The 18613-nt window shown below is 34.5% G+C and overlaps 1 protein-coding gene across 2 annotated transcripts in view; it reads right to left on the bottom strand.

Annotated features, from left to right (window-relative positions):
* LOC116350945 (hemicentin-2) overlaps positions 1-8773 on the bottom strand; it is a 147479-nt gene extending 138706 nt beyond the window's left edge. For both annotated transcript variants that reach the window (XM_031782954.1, XM_031782955.1), the window contains exon 1: positions 8612-8773. The gene's annotated coding sequence lies outside the window, so the exon portion shown is untranslated. The remainder of the gene's footprint in view (positions 1-8611) is intronic.
* Positions 8774-18613: the final 9840 nt, after the last annotated feature.

Raw genomic sequence — 18613 nt, 5'->3', positions numbered from 1 at the left:
AATCAAACATTGTTTTCATATATATAAGAGAGACAAATAAAATTTCATTGTCATTCATTCTTTGTCAGTCAACCTGTGTGTTTCATTCATAATATTAAGCATTATCTGCAGGTTATGGGCATATAGCTGAGAGTGCAGAAATTTAATATTTTCGACATATACGTTTTTAAAAAAAAAAAAAAATTCAAGTGCAAAATTTGATATTTTCATAAAAGTTTTTTTTAAATAGTGTGCAAAAAGAAAGTAAAATGAGCACTGTACAATTGCCATTCAAGTATTTAAAGGGAAGAGAGAATTTCTCGACTTGGTGCGTTGGAGCAAAGGCTCATCTTGTAACAAAAAAGCACTGGAAACAAATGTCGATTGATGTGGCGGAATTATCGGACGACGCAAAGAAAGAAGCAAATGAGCAGGCATTAGCTGAATTAACATTGTTGCTAGATTCAAGTGTATATCCGTATATTGAGGGTTGTAAAACTGCGAAAGAGGCCTGGAACGCTTTGATGAAAACTTTTGAAGACAGTGGTGTGGTCAGAAAAGTTGCGTTATTAAAACAGTGGATTTCATTGAAACTTGAAGACTGTCAGTCATTGCAAGAATATGTAAATGTGAGTCTAATACTGCGATCAAAAGTGAAAAATGCCGGATTTAAAATTGATGAAGATGTTGCGGGCTCAATAATATTGTGTGGCTTATCGGAAGACTACAAATCACTCGTTATGACAATTGAATCGAAGGGAAGTGAAATAACAGTAGATTATGTGAAAAATCTCTTATTGCAAGAAGTGAGTAGTTCAAGTGGTAATGGAGAATTGGCCATGGCAATCAAACACAAGAAATTTGACAAGAAGAAAAAAGAAGTCAAGTGTTATGATTGCAAGGGACCCCATTACAGAAATAAATGCCCACAGAGAGAACATAAAAACAATGGTGATAAAAGTGTGGTATTCTATAGTTCATTCATAGCACAAGAGACATCATCGCGTGATCACTTCATTGATAGTGGAGCAACAGCTCATATGGTTATTGAAAGCAAAAATATGAAAAACAAGTCAAAACCAAAAATCAACAAAGTGAAAGTAGCGAACAATGAAAAACTCTCGATTGACAATGTCGGAACCATTGAACTTATGGTTAAAAACGGTGATCGCGTCAATAAAATTTCGTTTGATGAAGTACAACATGTACCCGGCTTATGTGCAAATTTGATATCTGTAAGTCAGATAGTTAACAAAGGTGGCGAAGTTTTGTTCACAAAACATGGATGTAAAATTTTCGACAAAAGTGGAAAAGTGGCGGCAACTGCAAGTTTGGTGAATAACATGTTCAAATTGGATGTAGTGGAAAATGAAGTTGCGTGCGCAGTTGGTTTCAACAAAGAAAAGATAAATTTATGGCACCGTCGTTTAGGACATGCAAGTGCAGCCAAAATAAATTTTTTGCTTAAAACCAATGTAAACGCATCTGAAATGAAATGTATCACTTGTGCAAAAGGCAAACAAGCAAGAAAACCTTTTAAATCCGAAGGTAACAGATCGAAAAATCTCCTGCAGTTGATACATACAGATGTATGTGGCCCAATAACTCCACCGTCAATTGGAGGTGCAAAGTACATGGTTACTTTTATCGATGACCATAGCAGAAAGGTATTTACATACATGATGAAAAGAAAAAATGAAGTATTTAAAAAGTTTATTGACTTCAAAAATTTTGCCGAAAATCAAAAAAATTGCACAATAAAAATTCTTCGAAGCGATGGAGGTACAGAGTACGTTAACAAAGATATGGAAATGTTTTTTGCCAAGCACGGCATAAAACATGAAAAAACGTCACCTTATAGTCCGCAGCAAAATGGAGTAAGCGAAAGAATGAATCGCACAATAATCGAAAAAGTGCGATGTATGCTATGTGACTCCAATATGAACAAAAACTTCTGGGCAGAAGCCGTATTTGCTGCCGTTGACATTATAAATGTTTTGCCAAATCGCGCTATTGAAAACAAAACACCAAATGAACTTTTGTTTGGACAGAAATCTGATATTTCTAATTTTAAAGTTTTTGGTTCAATGGCCATGGCAAAAATACCGGATGAAAAACGTAAAAAACTCGATGACAAATCACATGAATGCATTTATCTACGACACGCAGATAATGCAAAAGCCTACCGCCTATATGATCAGAAAAAGAAGAAGATAGTGATCAGTAGAGATGTTGAATTTTTCGAAAATCGGATTTTGAAAAGCAGTAGTGCTGAGAAAAATGATGATGATTTTATTCATGTTTTTGTGGAGTACGAAAATGATGGCGATACACTAGAAGATTTTGTAGAATGTGTCGATTCAGAGGGAGAAGAATTATTAGATGAATCAACAATTCCGGAAGCAGTTGTGGATATGCAAAATAATGATGCGGAAGCGGTTGAAAATATTCTGCAAAATGATGAAGTCGCAGACACCATGGATGAAACATTTGAAGAAGAAGATAATCATTTGACAGATCCAAATTATATAACGAGAGCGAGAATTCCGGATGATGCAAACAGACCACAAACACGAAGTGGTTTTCCTTTTTCATTTTTAAATTTGCATGTTGCTTTTGTTGGTGTGGATGAACCACAGACGTATAAACAAGCGATTGAAGGTGAAGACGGGGAAAAATGGATTGCAGCTATGAATGATGAATATGATTCGCTCATTAAAAATGGAACTTGGTCATTGGTCGATCCACCCAAAAATGAACGAGTTATAGATAATCGCTGGGTTTACAAAATAAAAGAAAAAACCGATGGTAGCGTGGATCGATATAAAGCGCGATTGGTGGTAAGAGGTTTTACTCAGTGCTATGGAGTAAACTATACCGAGACTTTCAGCCCTGTTGTAAGATTCACTTCAATTCGTTTAATATTATCATTAGCAGCAAGTCGAAAAATGAAGCTCATGCAATTTGATGTAAAAACGGCGTTCTTATATGGTGATTTAAAAGAGACAATATATATGAAACAGCCGATCGGTTTTGATGACAACACTGGAAGAGTTTGCAAGCTAATCAAAAGCCTATATGGCTTAAAACAAGCCTCACGTTGTTGGAATCAAAAATTCAAGCAGTTCATTCAATTTTTTGGTTTTATTGTGTGTAAATCGGACCCGTGTGTTTTTGTGAGTAAAGAAAACGATAAGTTGACAATACTTGCAATTCACGTTGATGACGGCATTATTGCGAGTGATAACGTTACATGCATTGAAAATGTCATCAATTTTTTAAAGAAACAATTTGAAATGAAATTCATGAACGTTGGACTTTTTCTTGGACTCGAAATAAATCAACGAAACGATGGATCAATTTTTGTGCACCAATCGACATACACAAAAAGAGTGCTGAGGAGATTTCATATGGATCAGTGTAATTCTGTAACAACACCGAGTGATCAAAGTCAGGTTTTGCATGGATCCATTCAATCCGAGCCAAGCAAGTACCCCTATAGAGAGGCGGTTGGTAGTTTAATGTATTTATCTATAGCAACACGGCCTGACATAACACACGCAGTCGGCATCGTTAGCAGATATCTTGAAAAACCAACAATTGTGCATGAGGGAGCAGTCAAACGCATTTTTAGATATTTGGCCGGAACGATTGAGTGTGGTTTGTTATATCTCAACGGAAGAAAAACGCAATTAAAAGCATATAGCGACGCAGATCATGCGGGAGATATGGAAAGTCGACGTTCTACGACCGGATATGCGTTCAAACTGGAATCAGACCTAATCAGTTGGAGCAGTGAACGTCAAAAATCCGTATCAATTTCGACAATGGAGGCTGAATATATTGCAGCATCGGAAGCTACGAGGGAGCTGGTGTGGCTTGTTCGTTTTATCAATGAAATTATACCGAACGAAGTGAAAAAGGCCATTTTTTTCATGGACAATTTAAGCGCGATAAAATTGGTCAAAAACCCCGAATTCCACAAACGCAGTAAGCATATTGATATTCGATATCATTTTATCAGGGAAAACTATGAAGGGGGTTTGTTCAATCTGGAACATATATCATCCAGCGAAATGATAGCCGACATATTTACAAAAGCTCTGACCAAACAACGTTTTGAATACCTTCGTTCATTAATTGGCATAATGCTGAATAAGTAATTTTTATGAAGTTTTTTGTTTATTAATCATTTCTGTTTATTAATCATTTTTTGAGCATATAAATTTAGAGTCATTTTGATACAATAATGTAATTCGTTTTCAACCGTCAGTAGAAGCACATCGTAAAAATAAAAAAATGGGTTGGTTTTTTGGATCGGAAGAAGAAGAAATGGAAGTGAATACAAAAACGGTCGACAGCAATGGCAACATCAACAACAACATAATATTTCAAGAAGCCAAAGACACGCACCAGCAAATGTTGTTGAATGAGAAATTATTATTCGCGACCTATGTGCTGATATTTTGTGAAGTATTGAAAATCGCCGTTTATTTGTACAATAGCTTCAAGAGAACCATCAAGAAGAAATATCAACTTCCACGAAACAACGTTCCAGCACCACATCCCAGACAAAACCCTGCACAAAATGGACAATAATTTTTTGACTTAATTTTTCTTCTCTTAAATATTATAAATTTGCTAATTTTTGTAAAAACAAAGATAAGTTAAGTTCTATGAAAAACGAAATCAATTTGCAATTTTTATAGTTATTATATAAAAAAAAAAAGCAGAAAAAAATGTATGTATTTAAAATGAGGGAGTGTTGAATATATTTTTAAATCAAACATTGTTTTCATATATATAAGAGAGACAAATAAAATTTCATTGTCATTCATTCTTTGTCAGTCAACCTGTGTGTTTCATTCATAATATTAAGCATTCTCTGCAATGGTGTTCATTCTATATCAGTACAAGTCAGACTGCTTAATAAGTAAAAGCATCAAAGAATACGTTAAACAAAGTCACAACCAAATAACCGGCTGGGAAGCATGAACTGCTGTCTGTTTCTAGTCATTTTTGAAATATGTCGTATGACTGCCAACAACACAAACACTGTATATGGAAGCAATGGAAAATCATATATCTACGTAATTTTTAGCAAATTTGTTACGGCATGTTATACTTCCAACTTTCTCGTAACGTTTTTTGCTGAAGACACAACAATGTCCCAACAGTTGTAGAGTAAACATAAAGCCCAAAGAGGAGCTAAAGCAAAGACTTGATGCACACATTGTTTTCATTTAGCCATTTTGTATCTAGATACTTTTTCATGTCTGTTGCACAGAGAGAATATGTGACAGAGGTTTAGTGTCGGATGGAAAATGAAATGTGATGTGTTAGAGGGGATTATTCACTTAGTTTTCAGCAGAATGTTATCTATTACTGTTCTCTCTCTCTCTCTCTCTGTGTGTGTGTGTGTGTGTGTTTTTTTTTTTCTCTCTTCATGTTCTTTCATAGTTATTATTGCAATTTGACGCATGAAATGGTACAAAGGATTAAATTACGTAAATGAAGTGTTTACATTTCACTGTTTGTCCTTTGTTGAAGCTGATTACATGACAATAAACATTAAGTTTCGAGGAAATAACAGCGATGTGATAAATTGCCGGTTATTTTCTCCATGACATGACAAAAAGAAAAGAAGACATTCAACCAGAAGAATGGTATTCAGATAACTTTTTTGGGGCGCATAACTGATCTTACAAAAAATTAGTATTTTTTTTAAATGTCCTTCATATATACGAAGTAAACTGCTGCCCGCTTTTTTCGATTCCTATGGCTGTTACTTTGGCTGTTAATAATGTCTTTTCAGTTTGTTGACGATTCTCCCCTTTTTGTATCCCTTATTTTAAATAAGATGCTTGTCAGAGAGTTCGGGAAATGAGTTTACTGCACATCCGAATAAATGTTTAAACAAGAAAAAAAATGTCGAACAGCCAGGACGATTGTTCGTAAAAAATTTGTTTAAAGTTTAGTATACATTGAAATATTGCCAGAAGCCAAGTAGCAATAAGTATTGCTATATATATAGATTGAATGAGACTAAAGTATCTTTTACAAACCGTGACGCACAAAAAAAATTGTATAAACTATATAGTTCAACAACAGAGTACAAATGTTGCCGAAGAAACGGAAATAAAAAAATTGATGCAGAAATTAGCAAGAAATGTTCGGATACAGCTTACTCAAATAGTTCACCGAATGGTTGCTATGACTTCAAATCCCCCAACGCATGAAATGAAAAAATCGACACTTTGTAAAAAATGCCAAACAGAATGAAAAGCGATTTTCTTCTCAAAGTAAATAAATGAAAATCTAACGCATGCACCAAGACATTTGTCAAGAGAATCCATATTTTTTTTTGCTTGCTTGCTTGCCCTAGGCGATAACAGTGATATTCTTACAGTAAAATACGCTTGTGAAACAATCAAGCATCCGAGATATTTACTTTTTCAGCACTTTTTACTATTCCCATAGAAGCCCCAGTATTGTATGCTACAATGATTATATATTTTAATGTTCTCGATGAAAAAAAAAACTGAAAAGAAAATGCACAAACTATGGACCCATTTCAATGAAAACAAAAGAAGGAAAAAATCATAAAAAATTAATGAATGCGATCGAATTGTGAATAATAAATCCATTTTGTTCATTGTAAAAGTCCTCGAGCAAAGCACCCTCTGGGCCGAAAATCATTCGAGAATAAAATTAGTACACGTACAATATATACGGTATGTATGGCGATCGAGAACCGATTTCAGAGTCAACTCACGATAAGTCACCGCAAAACCAAATGTCGCTCAATGCAGAAACGCTATGGACATCAACAATTGAAATGGACACTTTGCACAAACCCGGATGCCAAATGAATAGAACGAATTAAAAAGAAACGTTTTTGATTTCAGTTCTTCGCAGAATCTCAATGAATGAAAACTTTTGTAATGTCCACCACACGAAAACGAAAGAAAATAATTTACAAAAAAAAAGGAAAAAACTAAACGGAAGTGTACTTTTTAAAAGTGTTTTTCTGTTCTGCCATTTTTTTCTCTTGCATCAAACACGAAACACACGAGCACCGAATACGAAAAATATAAAGTTTTCAAGTTGAACACAATATTCTTTACATTTTAATGGATTTTGAACCATACGATATTTGCACAATAAAGAAACATCCATTTTTTGTTCAGCATTGCGATTCGACGTTCTAAATTTTCTTCTAGTTTTATTCTCTTTTTTTCTGCTCGTTCATTTTTCCAGAATTTGAAGTGAACTCAAGCATTCTTTTGTAGTGTAATGCACTTCTGGGATTTTTGCGCTTTCTCTCTCTGCCTCTCTAGCACTTCCATACGCTCTTGCCACACAAAAAGTCTTTAGCAAAGCACGATTCAGGTCCAATGTTCCATTTCACAAAGTGAATTCAAAAGCACCACACAGTGACGAACACACGCTCAATTTAATTTTTCGTACTCACTTGATGCACACGTAGCGGATATAAATTTACACTCTTGCAATATAATTTTGATGTTTTTGATTTGTGGATTCTATTTTTTTTAAACGCGTGTGTTTTTTTCGCTCTTCTCATTTGTACTCGCTTTGATTTCGTGAATGAATAGAAAACAGCGTTTTATTTATGCGAGAAAATAAAAAAAAAGAGAAAAGAGGAATAAAAAAACAGAATTCGAGATATCGTAATTTTCGAAGCGAACTCAATTAGTTGAACAGGCACGAATTTGGAATTTGAAATTCCAATTAATTGATTAATATATTCATCGATTTTGGACATAAATAGAGATCAATTTGAATATTTTAGACATTTTGATAGAATTTCCCATCGATTACATGGTCAGGCAGGCGATAATCGATTTTAATATGCGAAAACCGGAGTAATTAATAAACCACCAATTGAGTGTTGATAGCTTCATTCTGTGGCACACACACACATACACAATCATCTCAACGCGCAAATAGCTCGTAATGGAAAGGCAATTTAAATGTCTCAAATAACTTCAATTGTGGATTGGCTCGAAAAGATCACCCAATTTGTTTACCGTATTTGTTAGAAGTAAAATCTACAAAATTCCCATCACTCGAATTCAAATCGAATCGATCGAGTGAAACATTACTATTGAATGAACTATAAATCATACGGTGAAGAGGTGATCGTAGCAAATCACGAATCAAAAATCAATTACATATTTCAAATTTCATGTGGTTTTGAAATATTCAATCATATGTTGTTTGCAAATGTTGGTTGCGAACATCACAAAAGTCATATGGCATGGTACTTTAACTGATCAAACACTCATCATCATAGCGAACACATACACAACATGAGCCCATAGCAAATTGACACTCAACAAATTGATTATTCATTCTCTTTAAATAAACAGTTTTCGATTTGGAATACATTTTGGTAAATCACTTGAAAATACAAGCTCACCGAAATTATGTGCCGCAAACTTGACTTATTTCACACATTCAAATCCACAATAATAACATTTCAAGTGAAAATATGATGATTTCGTATCTTAAAATGGATAATCGTTTGAAAAAATTCGCCTGATCAATATCAGTTTGGTAAACGCAATTTCATTTTAACTTCTCAAAGTAGTAACAATAAAAAACTAACATTTTCGGTTTCTTGTTAAATCACCATTAATTTCTTCAACCAGATTGAACACCAAAATTGATTGTATCCAAAACAAGTCGTTATTTCAATACGCACATCCGTTGATGGTATTTTTTTTTTTTAAAACACACTAAAACTGTACTACCACGTCTATTTGCACCGAACTCCAAATGCAGACTAACCAAGTTCAAATCGGAATCTATGCATAGCCATACGCACAATTCAACAAACGTTTTCTTTGGGACATGGATTTGTGACAAACGAATGTAGGGGAAACGGTTGCTCAGCTGAATGGCAAAGCGAAAGAGGAGAATGAACGAACAAACGTACGAAAGACGATATCAATGGTGCATTGTGTGTGGTAGGTAATAACATCGGTGTGCTAATGTTTGCTTCGTCTGATATATGTATGCCGGAGAGTCGGTGTTGTTTTTGCTGTGATTATTGTCGTTCTTCTTCTTGCTGTTTTGCTTGTTGTTGTTTCTCCGAAATGGTAAATGTTATGTGCACATGCAGTGTGCTTTATCGTTCTCACGCTGAAAATAAATATCGGCTGGACAATTTAGTTCCCCTGAAGTCATACAGCAAAAGCAGCAACAGCAGCTGTATGTTTATGGTCAAAGTGATATGTGCTGAGTGCACGGAGTATACACTGGCATTGGTCCGCGGGACACATTCATTGTTTTTTGCGAGCTCCGTTTTGCGCCGTATTTTTTGTTGTTGTTGTTGTGTAACCGGTAAAAATTCGTTGTTCGCTTGAATCGAATTGCGAATATTAAGAAATGAATAACATGCACTTTCGGAATATAGCGTGTTTCGTTGGTGTTCTCTTCAATTTTGAACTATTTCCAATTCGTTGTTGATGACTCTGAACACACAGAGCGAGTCTCAGCGCAAAGATTTACTAAACTTGTTCATATGGTGAAGAAGACAAAACAAAACAAAACAAAAATTGTCTGAACGTTGGCAAAAAAAAAATTAACATTTGCATCTCTCCGTGTGTTTTCGTTATTATCTGTAAACATTTCTCGGCCTAATCGTGGTCGAGGTGCAGACACGTGCTGCAGCTACACTCATTTACTTCATAAAGAAGACTTGATATAGTCATTATTAGTTGGTTCCTGAACCCATTCCTTTGATTCACTTTCAAAATCGTTTGCATGTTGGAGTCGTGTAGCCTTCTGCAGCACACCGATTTACATTTTTATCGTCGGATCGACGATTTTTTTTTCGTTGCTGTTGATTATTCGCATTATTGCTTTTCAGCACTGGAAGACAAAGAAAAATATTTGACTGACACCGAATTATTCAAATTGATTTTGAATTTCGTGAGTTCGGATATGATCGTTAATTGACAGATGTACATTGAGTGCGCATCACAAAAATTAAATCAAATTTCAACCATCTTTTGACGGTCGCGACAAAGACCGATGTTATTTATGCGAAGCACGAAAACATGAATGTCATATTTTTATGATTTATATCTCGATTTTAATACGAATTCGCCGAAATGGGAAAAACCGAACAGAGATAAAAAAAAAGACAAAAAACATCATTCATAGCATTTTAGGGCATTGCAAATTTCTTTGACATATTTAGTCCGAACGAAATCTGTTTAAAAAAAGAGTATTTTTTTCTCTCATTCAGCAGAGCAAATAAAATCAAAAGGAAATCGTACACAGACGACCGTCGCAGTTTAGAATCATAAATAATTTATGAACGTTGACATTGTTTAAGTGTCAACATTAAAAACGTTTTAAAGACCTGATGATGGAAACGAGATAAATCGATGCACGAACAGAACAGATAAAGTTAAAAAAAATCGCACAACAACTACGGATGATGACTAAAAACAGGAATAAAACGAAATATGCCCTTTGAATAACATGTTAAAGCAAAAATTTGTAAGCATGGGTTATTATTATGTGTTGAATTCTGTTGCGTTTTTAAGTAATAAAATTCATTTTGCAGACCATAAGAGCTGCTAAATGAAAGGCGACAACCGAAAAATGATAAAATATGGAATTCCATTTGTGCAGAGAGCAATATGCATCAAATGTAAACGCATACAGCATACAGCATGTTATAGCCGGAGTCGTGAGTCAAGCAAATTCCGAGTTTTGCGCAAATTTCAAGCGAAGTAAAACGATCAAATAGAAAACAATATGCAATGTTGTGCATAAATTGCTGGAGCAGCCGCAACAAATTCAAAATAAACTGTAAGAAGTTCACTTTGCCTGCACACAACAGAGAGAAATTGAAACGAACAGAGACATTGAAGAAAAAAAAACACACACAACATCGCCCAACATAACACTTATGAAGAGAGAGAGTCGGACGAAATTGCATTTACATCTTTCGCGCGAGTAATTTAATGAAGTGTAATTTTCGTTGAATACCATCATTGTGTTTGCCTCGCAATTTATTTCTTGCTTCGTGTGTTTTGTCTTTTTTTTCTGCTGTAAAAATCATTTCACCGAAATGAAGAAAAATTAAAATATATAGAAAATTTTAATAAAGGAGTTTGAATGGGATTTTTTTTTGTTTTTTTGAATTATGGCGAAACATTCTTGAGTAGAGTTGCCAGTTCGAATGGTGTTGATTCTTGATGCGAACAGAAATTTTTGTTGTAATTTTCAATGGATGTTCAAGTCGAATGCAAACAAACAATGCTCTAAATTACATGTATCGAATTCGTCATCGTTCATTTGCCGTGCTTCACATCAATGAGTCTTCATCCTTTCGTTGATTTTTGTTGTTATTATTATTTTTCTTCCATTCTTTTCACATGTTTATTTTGTATATGCGGCATTCAAGTGTTTATATGCAATCCGATACTCTGGCACATCTCATAAATGTCGGTGTTTTGATTCCGATGGCCTCTGAATTGCATTTTAGTCGTCAGTATTTGATTTTGGTTTAAATGCAATAGAAAAACACAATGCCGCAGGAATTACAAAAAGAAAGATTTGAATGATGAAAAATAAGGATATGTTTTTTTTCCTCTGTGTTCGCGCGTTCTTCAGAACTCGGTTCATTCACAACGACAATGATTTGCATTTTTTAGCATCAGAACAGAACGAATGGATTAAAAAAAGGGCAGAGCAAAGCAAAACAAATGAAAATAAAAAGCGCGACGACAAGCACTGGATTTTCTGTCGTCGTTAGAGCAAACAAGCACCAAAAGAAATATACAATGAGATCATTTTGGAGACGACACAGCACCGATATCGTTCACAAGAATAGTCTTGAGCCAGAAGAATGCATTTTCATTGTCGTCAATGATTTTGCTGTTGTTGCTGAGTGGGCTTTGTTTTTTATTCAGAATAAAAAAAAATGTGTAGTACTCTTTCCGGCCAACGCAACCATTGAAACTGAGACGAGCCGAGCCCAAAGGACTGCATCGAAATTCAATGTGAATGGCACATTACTCGAGTGTTGAATTCATATTACCATTCGATCGTATTCTGCACATAAGTTTCACATTAAAATACACATATCATCCATGACAATCTTTTTTTTCCTTTCTCATAAACGAACCCATTCAAGTAAAGCAATTCAAAAAATATTATCGAATCGTTTCTTCATCTAATTTCAATCTTTCCTTTAAGAAAAAAAAAACGTTTTTTTTTCTTCAATTCAGAACACACAAAAAAAAACGTTAACAGCAACAATGAAATTAAAATAAATAAATATTCAACTCTTTCATTTTGGACACCGTACAGAAATGTATGTAAATAAAATTCGTGCTCGCTCATGCAATTATGGGATTTAGTTTTGTTTGAATGGCAGTTTTTCTATACAATATTTTTTTTTTGTCTATTTAATTCGCCTGCATCCAAAAACAGAGTTTGAACCGAGAAATTTCGAAAATAGAACGAAAGAAAAAGAGAGAACGCAAACGACACCATGCAATGCCCACGTACTATCTTTCCAAAGAAATGTTTACCCATTTTACCGTTTTTGTGCATTTATTTACTAGCATCATGCTCCCGGCCAGCATAATGTGACTTTTATTGTGATTCTGAACGTGCAAACAATAACGAGATAGAGAGAAAGAAATTGTTGAATTCATTTAGTAATGAGCGAATAACCACAAAAGAAAAAAACACCAATTCGTCCATTTAGAAACGAAAAGAACTCGGCGCGCAAACAAACAACCATTGAGAAATAAAAACGAAATCTGTAAAAGTTTCAATGTGCATTTCCTTCAAGTCAAATGTTTTTAATTAACTTCTATGCTGCAGTCCTTTTATAGATGGAAAAAATGTGTTTGAAGTAATTTCAGTGTCTGGTGTTTGGTCAAATCAATAAATTGAAGCATTCATCTCAATTTCAGTAACTTAATTGAAATATTTCTCGCTTGACGAATATATAAAAAAAAAAATTATTAAATCTCTCACGAAGAAATAAAAATGTCACGTTATCGATGCTCATTTCCAGGTGTTAAGAGTGCCAATCACTCGCAGATAATTCAATAAGGTAGACGCATTTTTTTTTTCAATTTTCAATCAATTTTGAAGAAGATAAAATATGCTGCCGACGTTACCACAAATATTTACTCATCAACTGAATGTTTGGAATTTCATTTGAATCGCCTTCCACCATGAATCAGATTAAGTCACGCCGATTTTATGTTTGAAATCAGTTAGCTCAAAACAGTCTATTCACTCCTACTTAATAAATGGCCATTTTGTTCCCACTAATGCGATTTTTGTGAACTCATCGAATCGAATATTTCAACAAACGTTTAATAAAAGTAAACAGCGTTAACTGAATACTCGAGCAATTACTTAATGAAACTATTTGTTTGACACTAAATCCCAGCGAACGAGAAAATAAATGATGGTTTTGTGATCTTGTGACACTTGATCAACAGATACACACACATATATCGTGATTTGGATACAAAATTGGGTGTTCAATGTTCATAGTTTTATTGTATTCGGATGAACGTTGATTTCACGCATTCCATCCGAATGTAAATAAATTCACAAAAGTGTAAATTGAATTTTCAATAACAATGCCACATCGATTAAGTATTGTTATTCCATTACTGATCAAAATCTCTCCAATATTCATTTCTTATTTAATTAAATAGTCACTAATTCTCTATTTAGAAATGTGAACGCTTTGTATTCGTGGGCAAGAGACAAAAAGCATGGCAATCGTCTTCGATGGGAAATGAATCCATTCATTCTCAGTTATACGCTTTAAAAACTCTTTCACTTCAATAGCTATTTATGTGTATCGATTTCGATTCAATGAGAATTAATGAATCATCTTGTAAAGTGTCGACTGCGGACAAACTCAAGTACGATCGTGCTAAGGTCTTTTATTCCCATGATTGACATCGATTGCTCTCATCGTTCATTTGCACGAGGATTGTCATCGCATTTTATACGATGGCTTATTTGGTTTGCACATCGAAAATGCCAACGAGAGTCAATGCCAACAATTCGATGAATGCTACGATGATCCAAAACCATACAAATGATCGGATAGAAACGAAAATAAAAAAATAGTACGCGCATCGTACCAATACATCTCAACGTACCACGTACATAATAAAATAGCGGAATTGATGACGACGGCGATGATGATGAAGAAGAGCGCAAATGGATGAATAGACTTGGGTTGAAACATGAATTGTCAATTAAACTATGAAAATCGACGATGTTATGTGTTCGCTAAACGTGTGATTTATGAATATGCGTGCGCGTACATACATTGTGGTTCTGTATCTATCTCATGACCTGTTTTGTTCGATTGAAGCGCGACGAAAAAAAAAATATCTGAAATCTATTTTGCACAGCCGCATTGCGGCTTATGCTTTCGAAATTGGTTAAAATGCGACTCAATCCATTGACCAAGTAGGGAGATATTTAATTTTCACTTCGATCGAACGCAGAAAATAAAACGATGTAGCTACCGTCGATATACACACGGCCGATTTTATCATGTGAACCGTAACCATTAGCCGTAAAGATGTGACAATTTCTAGTAAGATGACGCCGAAGATGAAGTAATACCAGCGACAAAGATGTTCACAAAACAACAACAACAAAAATGGTAGAGAAAAATGTCTAAAATGAAACGACACTGATGACAGCAAAACTATCGCCATAAACACTCCATGTCATAAGATGATAATCTTAATAATGCATTGTTTGGCCGTGCTCGATATGAAACGAGATTGAGTCAATCGTATTGCTTGTGCATTGTATCCCATAGATGTTCAGATTGTTAAATCGCTAAGTATGGACGTTTCGAAACACGCAACGCATAAACATTAAGTGAAAAATGGAAAATGTTGCGCGACACTAAATCACATATAGAATTGAATTTGGCTTCTGCGACGCACAAACACGGAACAATTGTGATCATTTTTTTATAAACTTACGAGTAGGAAGAAATCAGAAAAACAGAAACCAAACAATTTCATTTATTTTACTCCGTTTTTTTGTTCGTTCGATCGTTTCATTTTTTTTGTTCTCTCTCGCTTACTTCAATTTCGACCATGTAGAAATATGTTTTTAATTTTTTTCACTTCGGTTTTTTTTATTGTGTACGCGTTAAGTGTAGAGTGGACAATCGTTTTCTTTGTTTACTGAAATGTGATGGCTTAATGAAAATACAATGTTTCTGAACGAAATGAAGAGAAAAATTGAAGTAAAGTATATATTTTACTGTTATTAAAATGAGACATTCGCTATTTTGAGCATGAATGCGACGATTTTAAAGAGTGGCACATGTATGAGATTGTGTACGCATGTGCCAAGTAAACATATATTACTTAAATTGGAAATGTGGTGAAATTTAATTAAACATCGTATATTTGAGACAAACAAAGCACTTGATGATAGGTTACGTTTGATGATAACAAACAAACCATAACGGCAACAATGACCGATGAAATTACATGTGAAACACAAAACCAAATAATAATTATAGAGCGTCATTAAAATGGGGGGGGGGGGGGTCGACACATTTTACATCAAAAGATGCTGAAGCATACAGCGTGAATACTTTCTTGCGATTGGGTTCGTTGTACCGATCAAAGAATAAAATCGACAATCAGTACATTTTGGATGCTTCAATACATATTGTTCTATCAAATGACAACGAATAATTTTCAAATTACTCAACATTTGTTTCTTAAGCTCACGCACGACACACAGCTCCTTGTTGGCAACAATGCACGGCTATATCGCTCTTTTTCGCTTCATTTCGCTCGGTTGTTTGAATCAAAATGATTTGTAATCAACTTGCTTAAGATGGAAATCTTATTGCAAGCATTTTAGAGTTTCGGAGCATGTTGATGAACTGTTCAAACTTTAAAACTTAAGCACTTTGAATATAGATGAGAAGAAAACATCTGAAACGGCTGTTGCATCAGATGGATTAGAATTGAACGCAGAAACGTTCATTAATTGCTCTCTTACAATAACCGCACCGCTTAAAATCTATTCGAATCGCAAATATTCTCGGGAGAGTGCATTTTAAATGCATTTGCAACTACTTTAAAGTAGTATGTCTATTTCATTTTATGCGAAGTAAAATCTTCAAGCGACATTATTAAAGTGAAATTCATCAGTTTTCAATTAGGCGGAATTTTGACGATTTTTGTTTTTGTTTATATTCTCCCGTAAGCTGTCTTAATGGAATTAACTCGTTCATCGTAACCAAAAACTTGGTTTTGCCTTTTCATCCGATATAACCGAATGAAATGCGATTCGATGTGCGGCTTTATCTTGAGTATCGATAAAATACAAACGATCCTGCTGTGATATGCTTGATATAGACTTGAATAAATTCTTCTTATTTTACTTCTGCATCTCGGCTAAAACCGGAATCGGCAAATGAAAACGGATGGCAAAAACGTGTACAAGAAGATGAAGTTATAAACGAAAACGGCATTAAATCATCGTGAGAATAATGAGAGAATGCATGGCTCATGTGTCGGTGCTGCTTTGCAGCCACCTTTTGTTTTCATTCGATTTTACTTTTCAATGATAGCAAAAGTCGTTAATTCCGTGTTTATTGTTGAAATTCAATAAAAATTAAGATGAAGTTTTATTCTCATCAATGGACAAATAGATATAGAAATGAATACGAAAAAGTTTCGAAACTGAAAACGGTAAAGCATCAGAGCAGATGCAGCAACTGATTAATTCTCAATCGTTTACCACACATGCAAAACGATTTTCGGTTTGTTGTTGTTTGTTGTTTTATTCATCTTCATTCGGTGCCGCGCACGTAACGATTATCATGATATGGATTTTTGAAACAATAACCAAGACCTACGCGATCGAAATGCGTTGCATGTACTGTAGCGTTCATCAGGCTGAGCCGTTGCACACAAGTGCCGAACCGTATCATTATCTCAATACAATTTTAATCAATTCTGAAAGCATTTTTATTTATTTTCCTTGTATTCATATGTAGAGTTGTTTTTTTCATTGTCTTTTTCTCTTTCATCGTCCTATCTATCAATTGCAGGAGACTCTTTTTTTCTCTGTTGATTTGCTCTCGTTCACTTCTTTCATTCCATTTTACTTTGTGTTTATTTACATTGCTTTGTTTTCGTTTCGTATGATGTGTTTTGTTTAAATGTACGCCCGCAATCAGTATTCGATCTTGATAGTTCTATATGGTGAACGAGCACTCATCGCATACACCACACATCATGCCATAATACATGCCAATACATTTTCATTTCTTTTTGCGTTATTTTTCGTTTTTACTTCGATAACATTTTTTGCAGGCATACTTCGGTGTTTTTGCAAAAAAAAATTTCCTGCTTTTTACCAATTGCTCTAACAAATAATTTGTGATGATGCGGTGCAAATTGCATGTGCTTCACTGTGAAGATTTTCATGGGAAAAAGAGTCGAGGTTTTCTTGTATTTTAATTAGTAAACTAGTAGCAGTCAAAAAACAGGACCTACCTGCATATCCAATTTAAAATAAATTATCTTTGTACGCTATGGCCGTCTTTTTTATTTGACAGTTTGAAATTTACTTCTTAATTTTAAAACATTACTGCCTATTTCGGTATCGAAATAATCTCTTTATTTATAATTAATCAACTGGTTTAGCAAAGTATTCAAAAATGCGAGAAAAAACTGTGAAGATATTCTTGTGGAAAGAATGTTCCGTTAATAAATGCTTTTCTCGAATCGAGTAGATTGAATTGGAGGTATAATTCAAATCTAAAATGGGTTTGCTTCATCTATTAATAACAAGAAAAATTAATAAGTTCTCACATTTTTCCAGTGTTGTGTGGTTCCGCGTACTTAGGCTGCAATAATGTTTATCAACATTTGATGCAAAAATTGGATGAGTTGGTGGCCAACTGAATGTCGAAACTGTTTCGCCTTTCGTGACATCATACATCCCTTTCAGTGTGATTCTTCTGCATGCCATTATGAGTAAAATATGTGAACAAATCGCTGAATATGAGCTGATATTTTACATTTTTCCATCAAAACATCGAAGCAAAAGTGTAATAAACAATTCAAGTATCGAACAACGAATGCACTGCCATTTCGGTCCAATTATCGCCGTAAATTTTTTATTTTAAGCTCGAGTAATGGGCAACTCGTACTCTTAATCCCATACGAGAAATTTACGACAACTGTGTAACACCACACATATAGAGAGAGATCAGCTCCAACGATGTTCGCCACCAACGAAAAACACAAAATCCATACAAAACATCCAACTGGGGCAACATATCAAGTGATATGTAATTACATTCTATGGTGATTTTGCACATTTATTTATTAACCAAAACATCTAACGCTTTTGTTGAAAATGCATTTGGCGTTCGCTTAGTGCGTATCGCCATTTCGATGGTGCTGTCTTCAGTAAGCGAGAATTATGATAATAGGTTTTCATTTGGGTGAAAACATGATGGTCGAAAATGCTTAGTGAAATATGTATGCGAACTGTGTGCAAATCAATACGACATGCTTAACGATTCATACAAACACACAAC

The sequence above is a fragment of the Contarinia nasturtii genome, unplaced genomic scaffold (genome assembly GCF_009176525.2).
Source record: "Contarinia nasturtii isolate CC-2019 unplaced genomic scaffold, AAFC_CNas_1.1 Cnas_scaffold_4311, whole genome shotgun sequence".
Lineage (NCBI taxonomy): Eukaryota > Metazoa > Arthropoda > Insecta > Diptera > Cecidomyiidae > Contarinia > Contarinia nasturtii.
This window is presented reverse-complemented; position numbering and strand designations above follow the sequence as displayed.